The following is a 17,726-nucleotide window of genomic DNA, read 5'->3' as shown; positions in this document are numbered from 1 at the left end:
ATGCTAGTGAACATGACTATCATTTTACTTGGTTAATTTAGGAGGTCTTAAATTAAGTGGAGTTTAATTGTTCCTCTTGGAGTTTTGACACTTTTTCAAATTAGGAAGTAAAGATTATGCTCTCCAAGTACCAAAAATCGAGACACGAAATTTAGCTTATTCAGAGAATAAAAACGCAGACTGATTTTAAAAGACAAACTTTAGACTTTTGCTCCTTTCCAATGTTTGAAACATGTATTTGTTTACGACAACCTTTTCATAATTTATTTTGTTCTATGAGTCTTGTTATAAGTCTTTACATTCTGCTAATTGCTACCGTAGCTAAATTGACGTTTATAAACATTTTCTCTAAACTTGATACAGTTAATCACCTTCCTCTAAATACTTGGATTTGACTTATATTTTACACTTATACTCAGCCTTTCAATTACCCCTAAGTCCGGCCGGTTAACCGTCTTTTACGGATCTTAAAGGATGCTTAATACCTTACCTTTAGATTAATTGAACCCTCACCTAGAATCTTTAAGTTTTGTGGACTTTAAAACGGAGTTAACTTTAAACAATAACTTTAGTAAATTTTAGGTGTCCTAATTCACCATAAATAATTAGGTGGCGACTCCTTAACTTTAATCAATCCCGGAATTACCGAAATGTTGTAAACCATTTTGACCCTGGTTAAAATGGGGTATAACAGCTTGGCGACTCCACTGGGGAATACTTAGGTTCTAACCCTAACGGACTTAGTTTAAATATGCTTTGTGTACTTGTTTTAATTACTTTATTTGTTGTTAACTGTTTTTACATGCTATTAATTCTTTGTTTGATATAAACTGTTTATGTGTTACTGTTTTGATATAAACTGTCATCCTGTATCACTTTTCTCCACATATGAAAATTCACACTATCATACGTACACGCGAGGTGTGTTTTGCGCACCCGCAAAATTCTTTCAAAATCCCATATTTTAGGAGAGTTGGCATATGCGCAGGGTGTCCGGATTTTCCGTGTGACCGCGTAGCCTTCTTACTCGAGTAGTCCACTCGGAAACCTTGCGTCTAGTAAACTCACTCCTAGTCGACCTAGAGTAGAGCTAAACCAACACCCTTTATTAGGAGCATACATTTCATGACCTAGGAGGTTTAATACCCTTGGTGTATTAATCCCATTAGATGACCTTACCCAAACGTCCAAGTGGGTCCACGACCCCAAGTGAAACTTTATCATACTTTATGTGCATGTTTGAAGGATAATTGTGCCTAAATATTGACCATTTTCTCTAACTAATTAAACTTTAGGAGGGAGGGAATGACTAACATTTCGATGACAGGTATGAGGACTTTACATTGGAGTACGCTTTGATCAACATGAACGAGAACCAAGGACATCGCGAAATGGAGCCAAGAATGTAGACATGACAAAATTGTTTTTACTTTATTTAGATTAGGTAGTAATCTTGTATTAGTTTGGTATGTAATAAATATTACACTACTTTTGTACTTATTTTTTGGGAAATAGAATTTGTTTAATTAGCCAAGAGCAATGGGATGACGTATTATGACACATTTTATCCTTCAAACAAACGTTAGACCTACCTCTGGCACAAAGAGGTCACATGCATATTAGGACGTGTTATCCATATTTGACACACATGTATTATTTGTTTTATGAATTTACTACTTTACTATTTACTTGACTCTACTTGATTACCTATTTGCTACATGATTTACTTGAACATGATTTTACTTTATATTTTCATCTGAAACTAACATCATTCATATTACTTTTTTTTTTTTAATTACTCCCAAAAGAAAAGTTGATTTGTGTTGACTCCGCCAAACACATCTCATAAGGTTCAAGAGGGTAGTAACTTCCTTTCATAACTGGATGGTTATAAAGAAGAGGACAATGTGTGATACATATGATGCTAATTTAACAAATGCCATGATTCTTGGTGACAATTCGCGGACTTCTGAAGATAAGACCTCCACTTGGTATAAAGAACATCTCGCCCATCTAGAACAAGAAATCAAAAAACTTCGAGAAGAGTTGAATCGGGTTAAGGACTTAGCCGACCTATCCATTACCACTACGCCAAATCAACCTCAATTCTCATCCATTAATTTTCCTCCACAACGCCCTTTGCTGATCAATAATATCCCACCTCCAATTACCTCTACAAGTTCACCACTTGTTTACATTCCTAACGCCTCAACCAATCCACCACTCGTAAACTCTCATCAACCGTCCACAACTAAGAATACCCCTACTATCCAAACTTATCCAATCACCCAACATATATCAATGGAACATGTTTCCACTTCTAACACGCAACATGCAGTCAAATCCCAAATCATTTTTTTATGTAATTAAGAACTACGCTGACTTGATTCCCTAGGCGGGATACGTAGGCAGCCCACATAGGGTTCGGTTGCATTATAGTAGAAAATCAAAAAATCATTATTATTTATATGTAAGGAGAACTACGCCTGACCTGATTCCCTCGGCGGGATACATAGGCTATCGACATACGGTTTGGTCACATTTAGGTAGAAATCGGAGAAACCTTCTATCAAGTAGAAGAACTACCATCGACTTGATTCCTTTGGTGGGATACGTAGGCAATCCACATCGGGTTCGGTCCCTTTATTAGAAAATTTTCAAACCATTTTTATGTACCGTACGGAACTACGTTTTGACCTGATTCCCTTGGCGGGATATGTAGGCAACCTATATAAGGTTCGGTCTCACCACAACGTAAGTTTATTATACCCTCTCTAAACCAAAACTGGGGTAAATTTTTGGGAAGACATGGATAAGGAACAATTAGACATAGCCAAATTACACCTGATTCAGGCTAACAGACAAGAAGTATGAAGACAAAGAACGTTTCAATTGTTTCGGAAGTGTCACGATCTAAAGTTGGCAGAAATTTTTACAACCTATATACATATACTTACATACAAATCTTTCAAATGATTGTATTTTCTTAAAAGCTTTCACTACTATTCATTTACCAAGGCTTAAACGGAGATCACAAGGTCCGAACAAACAAGAAGAACAAAGTGCGAACAAAGTCAAGCTTCGAGTCAACACGAATCAACTCCCCCCTCCCAAACTAAAAACTTTTCTTTAAGTGCAGGAATAAAAAGACTACGAGATCAATAGTCAAGTCTATCAATCATGGCCGAAAAGCGTCATTTCGCTCGCTGTGGCCTAACGTTAAAAGCCAAACGACTTTATTTCTAACTTTATTTTTAATTTTATTTTTTGTCATGACAACTTTATAACTTAAATACACCTTTTCTTGCAGGTTGTCAAGATCGAAGGCGATTTAAATCAAGATTACATATCTAAGATCGAAGACGTAATTAATGTGCTCCTGCAAGACCACCCACTTGTAGGTCTATTATGAGTTTATAAACTCAACCTACTTTTAACAAATTGCAGGACAAAGCACTTACTTTGGGACATTAATACCAAGTGCCATCAACCAATAAAGAGTGTTGTCATTCATTGAACTTGAGACTGGACATTGTATCAAGCGTCAAGTTGAGGCTTCACCCTTAATGGTCTTTCTTTGTGGCTTTCAAACCCATCCCCCTTGATGTTTTCAACACCAAGTCTCTTACTAATCCCTTAGTTAATGGGTCGGCAAGATTATTAAGTGAATGTACATAGTCAACCGTGATCACTCCATCCTTAATTAGTTGATTTATATAACTGTGTCTAAGGACAATATGCCTAGACTTTCCGTTATATATATGACTGTACGCTTGGGCTATAGTGGCCTGACTATCACAATGGATACAAATCGGTGGTATGGGCTTAGGCCATAATGGAATATCAAAAAGGAAATTTCTCAACCATTCCCCTTCTTTAGAATCGGATGACAAGGCTACAAATTCTGCAGCCATAGTTGAATTAGTAAGACACATTTTCTTCTTAGATCCCCAAGACATTGCACCCCCACCAAATAGGTATACCCATCCATTTATTGAGGAATAATCCTCTTAATCAGTGATCTAACTTGCATCCGAATATCCTTCTAGTATAGAGATATCACCACTATAATAGATGCCATAATCTAGTATTTTATTGAGATACTTTAGTACTCTTCTTATAGCATGCCAATGATGCTCACTCGGATTGCAAGTATATCTACTCAACTTACCCATCGCATATGCAATGTCGGGTCTCATACTAGTCATAGCGTAATTCAATCACCTGATCAACTTAGCATACTCGAGTTGAGCAATTGCCCTTCCGCCATTTCTTTCCAATTTAAAACATGGATCATACGGTGTAGAAACAGGATTATAATCAAAATGATAGAATTTCTTGAACACTTTCTCGATATAATGAGATTGTGTTAAGGTTAAACCCCCACCATTTCTAATAATTCTTATACCAAGAATGACATCCACTTCTCCCATATCTTTCATGGAGAACTGAGCAGATAGAAATCTTTTGGTGGTCTCAACCTGTTCTATGTTGGTCCCAAAGATCAACATATCATCTACATACATGCAAATGAAAACTCCATTTTCTTTTTCAAATTTTGAGTAAACACACTTGTCTGATTCATTGATTTTAAAGCCATTAGATAAAATTACTTTATCAAATTTTTTATGCCATTACTTAGGGGCTTGTCTTAGCCCATACAATGATTTTACAAGTTTGCAAACTTTCTTCTCCTGTCATTTAACTACAAACCCCTCAGGTTATCTCATATAGATTTCCTCTTCTAATTCACCATTCAAAAATGCAATTTTGTGTAACGACCCGTTACCGTAAACTTTCAAAATATTCACAACCGTGATATCCTGGACCTTTCAGTTCACTGAGTATTTCTAATAGACATATATCCTAGAGGGACCCACTGAACGAGATGGAATTAAAACATTGCAATTCAGGTTGGGGACCCAGTCAGACCACCCCAGTGCTAGGATGACTGCCACAGCGGTCACGCCCTATCGACCATGACCTGCTGAAGCGTAGGTGGGGTGGTGGTATCAGGATGCTGCAATGGGGTGGCGGACACTGAAGCGCTACCGCTGAAGCGGCAGGTTGACCGCTACAGCGGTGACGCGCAATAAAATTCCCTATTTAAGAATTCATTTCGGAAATTGGCCCCATTTTCTCATAAACCCTAAAGTCTAAGAGCCCTCAAGTCTTTTTGGGAGTCTAAAATCAGATTTTGTTGGAAATGTAAATGCTTCTAACCTCTTCTAATTCCTTCCTTCACCTAGTAAATTGTTCCTAAAGTCATCACCTATAGAGCTAACAAAATAGGTATCACCAATTCCTAGATTAGAGGGATGATGTGTTAGCTTGTTCTTCACATGAATACCATTGATTTAATCTCCCATGTTCTTCACCCTAGATTGGTTAATAACCTAGATTCCTATCTTCTTCCTAATTGTAAATGGGTTTCTTCCATGAATCTTGAAAATGGATTTTTCTAAAGAATAGAGTTAAAAATGGCAACTTGGTCTAGCAATAACTCTTTATGGATAGATAAAGAGTTCTTTTGGTAATGAAAGCCTAGAAATCAAAGGGTGGTCCAAATTCCTAAATTTTCCTTATCAATCTGAAATCCCTTACAAGTGTGTTAATGGTGATTCTATCCTTGGATCTCATGATAATTTCAAGTTCCTTCGTTCGGGCTATGATGTGATGAACGAATAGAAGGTCTACAGATGTTCGTGGCACCCGCTCGGCCTCGAGGTAGGTTACGACTTTCCTTTTGGTAGACTCCAGTTAGTTTCCTATATTCATGTATTAGAAGGAACGGAGAATGCATGTATAGGAGTTGGAGATTTGGGATGGATTCATAGGATGGTATTGTTATGCGATTTATGTGTTCGGGCTTGTGGCTTGTAGATTCCCTAGGATTCTTGTATTAATTTTCTTTGGGCTTTGGTGGATTTTATGTGACTTGGAAATAGTGGTTGATACATACTTTTTTATGTCTCTCGATGAGAATTTCCGTAAGATACGACTAATTTGTGCTATGCCATAATTAGTGAATCTAATTGATATTGGACGAATAAAATGTACCAAAGAGCGTGAATTAAATCTAGACTGCGTAGTAGTGATGTCTTGTAAGTAGAAGGTGAAATTATCATACATTAATGTTGATAGGTTGTAAAGGGAGAGTGGTAATACTGTGTTGGGATTGATTTGTTCTATTGTTGTGGGCTTGATGCCGCATAGTGATAGTAGATATTGGAGACTATTTAGATAGCTCTTTCATGGTATTGTGGTGCCTCACTTATTGGCATTGATTACGAGGATAGTGTTCTATATGACTTGCGTATTCTTTCGTCATATAGTTGGCGTACCCATGCTTGGTACTTGTGATATTGATCTGATTATTCATGTTGACTCATACATCACATACATTCACATCTCTCATGATATATTATTGATGCATTGCTGATACTTGATGAAACATTGTGATGAGCTGAGCTCAGTTTGCATGAGAGTGATGTGAGTAGTTTGATATCCGATGGTTTTCCTGGAATCGTGGATTATGTGCGAGTGACGTGAGTAGTCCGATGTCCGATGGTTGTTCCAGAATCGTGAATTGTGTGATGTGAGAGTCCGATGTCCGATGATTGTCCCGAAATCGTGGATGAGTGAGTACATGAACCTCGCGAGTCCCCTATGGGTTGTGCTACCGGGACATCGATACTTCCATCCGGAGTACATGTGTACACAACATTGCATTGCATTGTATTATGGCTTATTTGTGATGATCGATGATTTATTATGTTGTTGTTTTCTGAGATTTGACACGATTAGGATTAGTTACAAAACCATAGGCCACGATCTTGAACTATCCTTGTTGACTGTTATGTTTTCCAGTTATGTATGTTGGGTTAATTAAGATTAGGTGATTAAATACTATGAAAAATGGCTAGTTGGCTTCTATTCTAAGATTGAACCGCGTAATAATAGTTGACTTGCGGAACAGGTATGGAATTGCCTAGTGGTTATGTAAGAATTAAGGGACTTAAGAATTCCTAATGTTAGGGCGAATGGTAGAAAATGTGTGTTGCTAATCTGGTTACTTATCATGCTTATTTGTGAACTCTTTTACTGATATGTGCTTCTAACCATTGTCGTCCTATGATGCTTACTCAGTACGTATTGATTGTACTGATACTACTCTTGCTACACCTTTTACGGGGTATAGAGTGTTTTTCAGGTAATTGATTGTGAGATGTTTGAAAGTTGTACGGTGCCTATCTTGAAGGCCTCCTCCCACATCATTCCGGGATGGAGGTTGGGTCTTAGAGTTTTGTTGAAATTTGGATTTACATTAGTCGCTCTTGTACTAGTCTAGACCAGGTCATAGGAATTCAGATTGAGTCTTGTATTCATCTAATTATTGTAATTACTTCGGCAATTTTGGTTAATGTAATTATTTGAGTTTATAATCTTGTTAATTAATTGCAAATTGGATCAAAATGAAATCATTCTTTGCTTGGATAGTGTGTTAGTTTGATTAAGGGTTCGCCTACTGAGGTGGGAAAGGTAGGTGCCAGCGCGACGCTAAATCGAGTCGAGACATTTTGACATCCATTTGATGAATTACTAGATTGTAAATGGATGCTAGTGCAATAAGAAGCCTTATTGTGGCTATTCTAGCCTTAGAAGCATAAGTATGAAAGTAGTCATCGTTGTGCTTTTGGGTAAAACCCCTTAACTATAAAGCGAGCCTTGCATTTATCCATGGTACTGTCTACTTTTAACTTCTTCTTAAGCAACCATTTACCATCTATGGTTTTGCAACCAGGTGGAAGGTCTGTTAGGATCCAAGTATTATTTTCCATAATGGAATATATCTCATCTTGGATAGCCTCCTTGTCATGACCCTAATTACCGATCGTGCGAGCACCTACCTTATTATCACTAGTAGGCGAACCCTTACCCATTAACCCATTAATCATTAGCCAACTTCAACTTCTTTAATCATTTATTAACAGTCAATAGACAAGTGAATGAATCGATAAACAAAATAATTCATAATTAATAGATAATATAAGTGCGAAAGTCTAACTATTACACCCCCAAAATTTGAAAGTCATCGTACAAGGACTCTAACCAACAACGTCTAAAGAATGAAGTATATCTCAAATATAACAAATAATGTCTGGAATGAAAGTAGACATATGGAAAGAGAGATCTTCAGGTGGCATGGATGGATAGAAGCTCACCCTCGGATCTGATCGAGCAAACTAGCTTCAAGCTAGAGATGTAATCTGGATGAAATCTCTGGAACACCATCTGCACTCAAAAAGGGTGCAACAAGATAGTATCAGTACAAACACTATGTACCGCTAAGCATCATAGGCCGAGTAAGATTAGTTCATGCATATAAGTATAAAATCAACAAGATAGACAGACATGCACTTAATACTCAAATCCAAGTCACAGAATATCCCATAATAGAGTCACAACCTAAGATGAAGCTTCTAACCCACAAGTCTGTCAAGTTTCAATAATCTCACCTGATAATCACAAGCCCAAGTTCCTTCCCTAGGTAGGGTTACTAATCCATAATTTTACTTAGCTAATAATCATCATTATATTACAACAGGAATTTAACATCCATACCAAAATCAGAAACAAACGAGCATATAATAATGCAGAATAAAATGTGATGATGTGCAATGCAAAATATGATGATGTGCAATGCAATGCACTGGCCAAATACACATTGTACACACATGCTACTGATGTCATAGCTCAAAAGTCATGACTTGCAGGGGACCCATGGTGTCCATGTACCACTCGTTCCGGAACACTCCTCGGACCCGAGCTATAAATCCTCCGCCCCGAAAAGAACCTCGGTCATGGATCCACATCCTGTATCACTTGTTCCGAAACACTCCTCAGACCCAAGTCACTTACTGCCCTCCGCCCGAAATTTACCTCGGACTCGAGCTTATACACCCTCCGTTCCGGAAAGAGCCTCGGATCTGGAGCCACTCGATTCTACAAGAAACACTGTTACATCCCTCTTAATGAGCAATTATCAAGTAGTATATTATTTTTATCGAGAAGATCGTATTGGATTCTCACCATAATTGTCATCAATTTGTATCACAAGTTCATCAAGAAGATTATATTAAATTCTGCACAATTTCACATCACAATGTATGTCTCAATGTATTTCAGTTCATTAGTATGTATGGACTATGAACAATCAGCACTATCAATGTCAAAGACAAGGCATCATGCCACAAGTCTTCCAAACCATTTCCATCATGCATGAGTGTATGAATGCATAAATGAATGTAAACGTGGTAAATCAATACAAGCCAAATAAGCAATAGTGAAGGTACAAGTCACAAAGCCACAAGTCATATCAAGACTTGGATCAACTCAGCCATGAAATGAATCATACAATTATCTCAACCAACATAATAGTCTATGTCCCTTTTTACTTCTACATGTAGTAAGTACGGCTCACAACTAAGTCTTGTATTACCCAGAAGCTCCACTTTTCTATATATTATCATTAACAACAATCATACATCAAGTTTTCATCTACATACTATCATAAGTTTATATCACAATTCAAGCCTAAACTCATTATCCTTCCTTTTTCTGATAATACATGTCACAATAAGAGAGAACTCAATAAAACACGATAATTTAGGCAATAAGTCTAATCACAATAATAGGGTAACAAGCCACCATCAACAACAATCAACTGAATAGAAATTCATCCCGAATTGCCATAGTATGAATACAACTACACCTCATATTTCAATACATAAAGTAGCGGCGACGAGCCCATAAAATCAGAAGTCATACCAACCTAGCAAGTATCTAACCAAAACACCATGTCTGAAGACCTAATCATGATTTCTCCTATCAATTCTACACAATACATACGATTCGATAATCAAAGTCTAACTAAAGTAAGCCATAACCTACCTGGAATACCGAGCAATAGTCTCGAATATCGAAACCTTAGCCTTGCCTTCCTCTTTGGAGAACCTCAAAATGGTTAACGTCTATCAAATATGAATTCTATGTCAGAATACGAATCTAAGGATACCTATATTGCCATAGTCTTACCCGAAACCCCAAAATGGACCCAAAATAGCTGTACCCGAGCCACAAGGGCAAAACTGAAATTTTATTAAAAATTCAAATACAATATATTCAAAATAGTACTCTACGAGTCTAAACGAGTCCAGCGATACCAGTATTGCTATACTTTTAGAAAAATGTCTAAAATACCCCTAAAATGTGAATCCGGGTTCATGAGGGTAAGATGGGAAATTTAGTGCACAATTATGTTACCCATCATCTATTTAACTTTCAATCTTAATTTCATGTAATTCTATTCATCACAAGATATCCAAATTCATCTTTTCTATTTTTACCCATTAGTTTTTTCACAATCAGTATATAGGAATGACTATGAGATGATGATAATCGACACATAAATAATGAATACTAGGTTAGAATCTTACCCCAAAGTGCTTGTGAATGCTTTTCGATTGCTCTCTCCCCAACCCTCCAACTATTAAAGGTTTCATCAATTCTTGGGTTAATCTTGCACTCACCATTAATGGAGCTTAAGCTTGTCAAGGGATTTGAGGAAGGAGAAATAATGAATCACCTAAGGGTTTGCACTTACCTTCAAGGAGGAACTTCACCCTAGCCCTAGAAAAATAGCCTGTCACATTATAAGGAAGTGTTTTTGGGTTTAGGATGGGAAAAACTTGAAAAAAAGACATTAAAAATGGACCTACTGCCCAGTTGGGCTGCTATGGCGCTCACCAGGCCGCTGTGGCGCTCATCAGGCCGCTATAGAGGTCCTCTGGTAGCTGCCAGCGGCCAGCTGGAACAGACCGCACTAAAATGGGCATAACTCCCTCATACGGTGGCCAAACGTGTCGATTCGTTTTCCTATAGCTTCGTAATTTCGATACGGATCTAATGGTTTAGACCTCACTCAAAAAAAGGTCGTATGCTCAATATGCAGCCGTTTCTATCCAAAGACCTCTGGCGAAAACACCGAATACAAGCGCGACAAAACCCAAACCCATCTAAAACTCTTTGGAACCTCACCAAAACTTGTGGACAAGTTCAAAATCATCATAATAATATTTTGAAACTTCCAAAACATTGACACGGGGTCATCCTAACTCGACTTTGACCGTGGTCAACTCTAACTCGTCAACTTAACTAGTTTCTCCATGAATGACTCGATTCACACTCGAATCTTGCGGGAACCAAACCAATGACTTTATTAAGTCCTATATCATACTAACGCGACTTAGGGAAAGGTCAACAAGGGTAATTAGGTCAAAAGCACTATAACGACCAGGTGGGTCGTTACACTCCTTCTATAACGATGCATCAGGGGATTGCAAGGGCCCACTAAATGTTGTGGGATCATTTTCCATATTATAACAAATAGATGTAGAAGTCATCTCCACATGTATTTTCTTTTCTAACTCTCTTACTCCTTATTACTTCAACAATGTCATCTTGATTTTTATTATGTTGCAAGATTAATGGTTGTGAAGTAGAAAAATTTGGATCACTTGGAACGATATCTTTTGATCTAGGAATTGATACAAATCGAGTGTCATAAAAAATCACATCTCTTGATTCAGGGACGGTATTAACCTAGTATGAATCATTTGGTTCAATGACCAAAAACCTATAGGCTTTGCAATTTTCAGCATATCCTATAAAGATGCATTCAAACTTTGAGATGACTCAAATTTTGTTGTCTTTTAATCCAAAGTTCATATGGAGTTGTTGAATTTCTTTTATTAGGAACCCTATTAAGAATATAACAAGGCGTTAACATGGCTTCACCCTAATAACCGTGACTTAGGCATGAGTTAGACAATAAAGAATTAACCATTTCCGTTAAGACCCGATTTTTCCGTTCGGCTACACCATTTTGTTGTGGTGTATATGGTGCCGTTACATGATGCACAATACCGGTGCTTTGGAAAAATGTGGCATTATAATATTCCCCTCCCCTATCGGTCCTTAGACACTTAGCGGAAGATTGACATTTCAATTCATCCTCAGTCTATTAAATTTTAAATTTTTCCAGTGCTTCATCTTTAGAATTTACAAGATAAACTTTGAAAAATCTAGAGTAATCATCAATGAATGTAATAACATATTTCTTTCCTCTAATTGTAGGAGTACTATGAAAATCACATAAGTCACTATGAATTAATTCAAGCAACGTAGTACTTCTCTCAATACTTGAAAAGGATTTCCTTGTGATCTTTGTTAACATGCAACTTTTACATTTTTCACTATCCATATTCATTATCGGTATCAAGCCATATTTAGACATATCCCTCATTCTATGAAAATTAACATGTCCTAAAGGTGAATGTCATAATGAAAAATTAGAGTAGAGCATCTAAACAGAAACTTCATGTTTCATTGCATTCTCCTTATTGATAATTACATTTAACTTAAACATGTCATTGGCATAATAACTGTCACGACCCAACCCGCCATGACTGGCACCCGCCCTAATTCCTAGTGGGCGAACCAATACACAAGTCATCTATTCATTCAAGTCTATTTTTATATTAACCTAATTAATCAGTTATTACTTATTCAAGCATAAGATAATCAAAATAAGTCATGCCATAAAGTACTGAAGTAAATGCGGAAGTTCTAACTATTACAAAATCCCCAAAATTCGAAAGTCATCGTACGAGGACTCTAAACTACAACATGTCTAAGGAATGAAATCTGTCTAGTAAATAACCATAATTTCCAGAATAGGAAATAGACATCATGAGAGGAAGATATTCGGGTGACCTGGCATGGATAGAAGCTCACCATAAATCTGTCAGCAACATCCTCAACGCTAGATATGAGGGCGGGTAGCAGTCTCTGTATCACAATTTGCACTCAAAAGAATGCAGCAAGGTAGTATCAGTACAAACACTATGTACAGGTAGATATCATAGGCCGACTAAGATTAGTATCATGTATATCTCATAAAATCAATAGAATAAACAAGCCAGCCAATAGACATGAAATAAATAAAGCATGACAAGTCAACCAAGGACAATCACCAATTAAGTCACCCAAAATATCACGAACTCAGTCAACAGAAAACCACAACACAGGAATAATTCTACCACAATTACCATAATCACTGTACACACATGCTAACTGATGTCATTTCTTAGTAGTCATAACCTGCAAGGGACCCATGGTGTCTATGTACCACTCGTTCCGGATACTCATCGGACCCGAGCATAAACCTCCGCTCCGGAGAGAACCTCGGATGCTGGCCACATCAATGTATCCCTTATTTTTGGAATGAACCTCGGACCACGAACCATAATCTAGGTCACATATGTGCCTTTCCATATATCTGTACGTAACAGTATTTCCTGCCGTCTTATTATCAATGCTCAAATCATCATTTCGTATCACAATATCACCGAGAAGATCATATTAACTTCTCATCACAAACACATCAGATATAGATTCAACACACATGAACAGTGGCACGAAGCCTACACAATCACTTAATCAATTTCACATAGGAGTTCAACCACACAATATCTGGTACACCTCAAATTTTTTTGATTTGTTGCCTTGTGGATAGGCTAATGTGAGCTTAAGGTGATTATGAAATCCTTATGAGATTAAGGAAGGTATTAGATAGCTTAGGGTGCATACCATAAGATTTTGAAGTTGTACGAATATGTGAAATTTAATTTGTTGAAGGAAGTGAAATATAAGTCATGTTCGGAAATGTTTTCGCTATAATTGAGCTATTATTTATTTGGTGATGTCTTGAGAGGCTGTTATAGGGCCTATTGTATGGTTAATGAAGTATTATGTAAGAGCCAAGAAGGTTCCACGAGGATTGAAAGTCAAACAAATCAACGAGAGGGAGTTTCACATAACTGGGAGTTATACGGCCACTTATACGGTCCGTATAAGGAGGGTTCGTATAGATTATATGGTCCGTATAAGGAGGGTCCGTATAACGTGACTTTCACAGAAAGGGTCATTTTCTTGGTGGTGTTATACGACCACTTATACGGTCTGTATAAGGGGGTCCGTATAACTTGACCTATTTCAGAAAGGGACTTTCCCATGGTGGTGTTATACGGTCCACTTATACGGACCGTATAATATTATACGGACCGTATAAGTGGTCCGTATAAGTCCATCGGGTAGATTTTTAACTTTATGTATAAATAGATGGTCTTTGTTCATTTATTTCATATTTCATTTTCCACAAGTCTTGAGAGCTCCAAACCCTTCTCCAAGCATATTCCACCCCAATCCAAGAGAAAACAAAGATCAAGAGGCAAGAATCAAGGTACCCATGTGTTAGAAGTCTTGCTAGGGTTAGTAGACTACAAGAGATTCTTGGGTATTGAAGCTAGGGTTTTCACCTAAATTGATATGTTCTCCAAAGCTCATTCCCATGATATAAAAGGTTAGTTTTCATGCTTATTTCATGTTATCATGAATGCTTGGTTGTTGAAGAACTTGGATAGAAGAAGAAAATATATAATGAGGGCTAAATGTAACTTTTATGATGTTTTTGAGTAGTAACCCAAATTGAGTCATGATTCTTAGTATGATATGGGTATAATCTTGTTATGGAAGGTAGTAATAGTGATAAGAAGGCATTGTGTGAAAATGTGCTAAAATGGGTGTGAGGTTGTTGGTATAAGTTGAACATAAGGATGAATTTTGAAGGCTTAATGGAATGTGATTACTTGATTATGATATTGTGGGTGTATTATGGATGTTTGAGAGTTGTTTTGTAATATGATGGAAGTTGACGAAATAGGGGAAATGCTGCCCAATTTTCATTAGATCATGAATTATTCTAGTTTGAATTTAAGTGTGTCATTAAAGATTAACCATGGTATGAATCCTTCTAAATGTAGATTGTTCAAGCTACAACGGTGAACGTTAAGTAGTTAAGAAGACAAAGAGATATGTATGGATAACCCTTCTTTCATTAAGGCATGGTTCCTTTTCTATATATCCTTTCATGAGTTCCATAATGTCTTCCAAATGACTCTATCTCTAAGATTACCAAAGCTCATGATTCTCGATACTGTCATGATACTAGTACCTCCTTTATATGATAGTTGATACTCTAAGGATAGATGTAACAAAACGATGATAGCAACGATGTTGATGATACTTATGGATATTTATGTATACGTGTCTAAGCATGTATGACTATTATGTAACACCGAACGTATATGGCCGGGGTGTGATACTTATCGCGCGCGCACCTCTGCAGTTGGGTACGGATAACATTGAGCCTTGGTAGGGCTAGGTATGTATAATCACCGAGCCTTGTCATGGCCGGGTATGTGAAACACTGAACCTTCATGGTCGGATATGATACGAATACGAATATATATATATATATATATATACAGTAATGAGCAAGCATTAGAAATGGAAGGTCCCTATCAAAGACAAGTAAGTAAATATGATGATGACCAATAGAGGTACAAATGGCTCTATTACCTCCTGATTCCCCCATCCTATGCTATTTCTTATGCTACTACTATGATGTTGATTATGCTTTACATACTCAGTACATTATTCGTACTGACGTCCTTTTGTTTGTGGACGCTGCGTCATGCTCGCAGGTGGACAGAGAGACAGGATTGATCCATAGATTTCTTATTCAGGGACTACATAGAGGAGCTCCATTTCATCCGGAGCTACAGCCTTTAGGGTATTATTCTTTTGTGTACATGTATATGGGCATGGCGGGGGCCTGTCCCACCTATATGATGTTACCTACTCTTCTTAGAGGCTCGTAGACAGTTGTGTATGGTTAGATGTCTTGCATCCTTGTCGGCTCATATTTTGTATATCATTTTGATAGCCTCGTCGGCTTGTGTAAATGGATATGGGCATAGTTGTTGACGATGTTATGAATGTGTTGTTGCCCAATGAGTTTAGCATTATGGATGTATAGAAATCATGCGTAGGCCATGTGGTCCACCTAGATGTGAATGTGAATGTACGATAAGAGGTGCCCTGGTGGGTTAGCACCGGGTGCCCGTCATGGTCCTCTGGTAGGGTCGTGACAAAAGTGGTATCAGAGAAGTTCTGTCATAGGGTGTGTCTACGAGCCGTGTCCAGTAGAGTCTTGTTTATGAGTGTGTTGCGCGCCACACTTATAAACAGGAGGCTGCAGGCATTTTAGGAATGAATGACCTTCTTTCTTCATAAGATCGTGCGATAGAGCCATGATATAAGGATTTCTCTTTCCTTAACCGTGTACTATATATTTCAGAAATGCATATAAAGAGAAAAGATACGGCAGCCCAAAATGGCAAGACAGTGGCAGAAAAGCGGGCTGAAAGAGTACCGCCAATGGTTGTAGAGGAGAGTGAGTCCCAGAATATGGCTCAATCTCAGTCCTCCCACTCGGTGTCTATTTCTGAGGAGCATGAGGGAGCCTCAGTCCCGGCTCCAGCACCCTCAGCTACTCCACCAGATGCTTCAGGACAAGATGTAAAAGAGTTCATTCATTTACTTACTCAGTTGGTTGCCGTTCAGACTCAGTGGCAAGGTACAAGGCAAGGTGATAGGGCTGTTAGTGCTAGGGCCCGTGATTTTATTTGCTTGAACCCTTCAAAACTTTTTGGGTCAAAGGCGGATGAGGACCCTCAAAAACTTTATTGATGGGATGTTGAGGACACTCCGATTAATGCATGCTTCAGACATTGAATCGGTAGAGTTAGGGCCCTATAGATTGTGGGATGTCGCGGTTCATTGGTACACGGTTTGGATGGCTTTACGGGGAGTCAATGCACCTCCCCCGGTATGGCAAGAATTTATGCATGACTTCCTTCGACATTACTTGCCTCCACAGGTTCGGCGGGCTAAAGCCGATAAATTCTTAAATCTTAGGCAAGGAAGTATGAGTGCCTTACAGTATAGTCTCCGCTTCAATTATTTGGCTAGGTATGCTCCGACCATGGTAGCGGATATGGGTGACCGAGTGCACCGATTTGTGAGAGGCCTAGGGCTATATTTGATGGATAGGTGCTTGACTGCGTCCCTTCAGGATAACATGGATATTTCACGCATTCAAGCCTTTGCCCAGAATTTGGAAGAAAGCCAAACACAACAAAGAAGTGAGTGTGAGCATGACAGAAGGTATAGCAAGAGGGCTAGATCTCCGGGTCCGACGAGTGAGTTTAGAGGCGGGCAAAGACAACAGTTTTCTAGGCATTTAGGTCATTCTATGACTATTGTGCCTCCATGGTTTACAGGCCAGAGATTTGATAGATCTACTTATTCCGGCCGAGTCAGAGTTTCAGGGCTTCAGGTTCTCAGTTCAGGGGTGATTCGGGTCAGGTAAGGCCACCCGTGCCACGATGTTCCCAGTGCGGGAAGTTACATTGGGGCTAGTGTCGACTAGTCTCAGAGGTTTGCTATGCATGTAGTTGCCAGACCATATCATTCGTTATTGCCCCTCAGTTGGTAGCAGGGGTAGGGCCCTGCCTTCAGGGTCGGCGGCTAGGTCTTCATCATCTATACGCCCTATGGGTCCAAGTTCACATGCGCCAGTTAGCCATGGTGGAGTTGAGGGAGAGCCCCCAGTTCTAGTGGTCCTTAGCACCGTATTTATACTTTGGCGGGATGTCAGGATCTTGAGTCTTCCCCCGATGTCGTCACAGGTATATTAT

The sequence above is a fragment of the Lycium barbarum genome, chromosome 9 (genome assembly GCF_019175385.1).
Source record: "Lycium barbarum isolate Lr01 chromosome 9, ASM1917538v2, whole genome shotgun sequence".
Lineage (NCBI taxonomy): Eukaryota > Viridiplantae > Streptophyta > Magnoliopsida > Solanales > Solanaceae > Lycium > Lycium barbarum.
The sequence above is the reverse complement of the archived record's forward strand: the minus strand, read 5'-3'. Positions refer to the sequence as shown.